We start from the raw sequence: 3,583 nt of genomic DNA on the forward strand, positions 1-3,583 counted from the left end.
GCCACCGCTGGCCCCCCTGGGACCCCCTAGTTGGGGGCCAGTTGGCCCCTAGGCCCCAGCAAGAATAAAGGGCTCCCACACAATCACCTTTCGAATCAACGGTCTCATTGATAGACCTCATCTGACATGCAAGTCAGGATCCATCCAGTGTCCTAGGCTCACACATGGCTTCTCCTCATATGGGGGCCTTACAACTTGAGCACCTTGGACCACTGGTGGTTACCAGGAGGGTGGGGCATTGAGCATATCTAACAGTGACCCAAAAATAGAAAAGAATAAGGGTGAGTTACCAAAGATAGAAACAACACTATATCTAAAGGGAAAGAAGATAATTCCTAAAGACTTCTCAATCCAAGTGTTTGAGGTGTGCCTCTAATGCAACCCTCTGACACCTAAGAAGCATGCACACCAAGAAGGATAGCTAGGTACCCAAGTAGTCAATCGAGTAGAAAGGTGACAAGGAAGTTGAGATTACCATGGAGCCACTAGTTGTGGTAGGTCTCAAAGGCAAAGCTGTAATCACTAAAGTGCCTAGAGTCTAAGATACCATGAAGTCAAGAATCGACATGCAACTATATGTACTTACTATAGTGTCTAATGTGAAAGGCAAAAGATTCTCATTGAGTTGCATGAGCTACTTTGAACAACTCTAAAAGGTGTAGAGCTAGGCACACATGAAGTTGGGACCAAATCTGAGCAACCAACCTTTTTGGTTCATTAATCGTTCCTCAATTGTAAGGTTACTTTTGCCACCCCTGAAGGTTCTTGCAAGAGAAGGCATAGATCAATTGTTCCACTTTGAAAGTGATCTTCCTCTTGATGTCAGAATGTCCAATTGGCACCAACTCCATGAGGGGACCCTAGCTCTACTCACACTTGATGGAATTGGCACCAACTCCATGAAGGGACCCTAGCCCTACTCACACTCCATGGCATGTGGCTGAAAATTGAGTTCCTTCTTAGGCTCTCCTTTACAACAAAAGAGGGCATGTGGCTTGCAAAAGAAAGTGGAGGCCTTTTATGAGGACAAGCTTGAGTTCAAGGAGTCTGAGTGCAAGAAGCTACAGGTAGCATTCATTACACTCTAAGAGGCTAACACCAAGTTGCAAGATGAACACTCCACAATGACTTGTCAATTTTACGAGACCTAGGCCTAGTTGTTGCAAGCATAAGGCACAAATGTCACACAAGGATAGTTTCCCGCAGCAAACCAAAAACTAATGGAGTCCCACATTTGATTGACTACCATCACTACTAAGCTTCACCAGTTGTGCCAAGATAATGCCACACTTTACTAGAATGTGGCTACTCTAAAACATATCCAGGCCTTGCTACAATAGATGAACGTCCCTAAGGAGTACCTTAGTAAATTGGCCTAGCACTGAGGACCTAATAATGACAAGGATGGTGCCTCTTGGTAGGGTGGTACATTTGAACTAAAGGTGGCTACTCTAAAATAGATCTAGGCCTTGCTACAATATGTGAATGCCCTTGGGGAGCACCCCAATAAATTGGCCAGCATCAAGGACTAGATGATGACAAGGGTGGTACCAATGGGCAGGATGCTCCTCAATTGGCCTCACAATCCTTTTCCAGGCTTGGTACACCCTTCTTCTCAGCAAAAAAACACTTGTTTTAAGAACACAGTGGCTACGAAGGTCCAAGAACCAACCAACAAATAGGCGATGGACTTGTTGGCTGAGAAGACTATGGCCCAAACTCTATTGCTACCTGATCTTGATCCTCAACTTCTAGATGTTGGGTGAAAATAGATACTCAACCTTCTCCACCCCATTTTACTGAGATTGCCATTCAAAAATCCCCAAAACATTTAACTATAGCTAGCACCCTACTCGTACAAGAAGTTTTGTCAATTCTACATTTGCATAGCCCAGTGCCATTTTGCACTATGTACCTAGTAGATCTTGTTCTAGGTATCCTATTGAACTATTGAATTGTCTACAATAGAGGTAGATGGCTGCAAGACAAATATATTTGGCTCCTCATGGCCTTTACATAATACAGAATGGCTTGGTTATCTACAGGTAAAGTCTCCATGTATATTGGGACTACCATGAGTATGATTTGACATTAAAAGGCAAAGCCTAATGCCACATGTTAACCTTTGGTTAACAGGTAACTCAGGTTGAGTTCTAGCTCAACAAAAAGGAGCTAGGGTAGAGTTCATGCAAAAGAAGGCATGTGGATTTGGTCAACACCTTCCTCCAAGGTGGTGCGACTCCATAAATTATGAAGAAATGCAAGCCAAAGGTAGAGGTGGTCAATCATGGAGCGCAGTCCAGCTAATTAGGGAGAGAATAGAATTAGACGAAAAGACAAAGCCCAACATCATATGTTAACCTTTGGTTAACAAGCAACTCAGGTTGAGTTCTAGCTCAGCACAAAGGAGCTAGGGCAGAGTTTATGTAGAAGAAGGCATGTTGATTTGGTGAACACCTTCCTCTAGGGTGGTGCAACTCCATAAATTATGGAGAAATGCAAGCTACATGTAGCGATGGCTAATCATGGAGCACGGTCCAACTAATTAGGGAGAGAATAAAATTAGAAGGTAGTAAGCTCGATCGTCCTAGTTGAGGTCATGAGCTTGCTTACATAGCAATAGCTTTGTTAGGTAGAGATAAATGAGTCTTACTTAGTTGAATAGGGAGTTGTGAGTATGTGATCAGGTCCTGGCAAGTCTAGAGAAAGGGATGCTAGCTGAGAGCTTTAAGTCTAAATTGAGGTGAGTGAAGGTGAGCATGCATGAGGTTTGTTGTGCATGTGTGTAGCTATAAGCTGTTGTAAGTAGTTCTAACTCCAGTAATATAGACATTTTTTGTTTATTCCATTCTCTTTCTATTCAAGTGTGCCAGCACTTGTCTTCATATAGTTCACCCACCCAACACATTGCTATATTTTGTTAGATTCTACATTGGCATTTGTTCCCAACCAACTCATTTCTAGTAGAAGCCTTGCATAGCAACCTGAGAATTGCAAGACAATGCATTTTCTACACAAGAAGGCACCTTATGAAAGACATGCACTCAACAACCCAAGCTCAAAATGGGTTAGTTATTCAACTCGCAAGACAGGGGAAAAGATGGTCAACATTTGGCGATCTTGCTGGGGAGAGATGTGTTGAAAGTATCAAGAGGAAATTGAAGTGGATTAAGAATAGGAGATTATAGACCTAAGCACATAGATTTTTATAGTAGGAGCTTATTCCTTGACCTGAGTGGAGCTTCAATAGCTTCTCCATCTAGGAGGAAATTACAAGATCTACTCCATCTAGTGGAGCTTCAATATCTACTCCATTGAGATGTGTTGAAAGTATCGACAATTCGCGTGGATTAAGAATAGGAAATTATAGACCTAAGCACATAGATTTTAATAGTAGGAACTTATTCTGACCTGAGTGGAGCTTTAATAGGTACTCCATCTAGTAGGATATTACAAAAGATTTCTCTCATAATAGCCCAAAGACTTAAGAATTGTATAGACCTATCTCATGAGATGACCTGTATCTAGACTGGGGATTGTTATGAGGCAACCCTTTGTATCATTCAGGCAATACAAAATGTCT

The sequence above is a fragment of the Dipteris shenzhenensis genome, chromosome 2, assembly GCF_047967505.1.
Source record: "Dipteris shenzhenensis isolate YYH24624 ecotype China chromosome 2, Dip_SZ_1.0, whole genome shotgun sequence".
NCBI lineage: Eukaryota > Viridiplantae > Streptophyta > Polypodiopsida > Gleicheniales > Dipteridaceae > Dipteris > Dipteris shenzhenensis.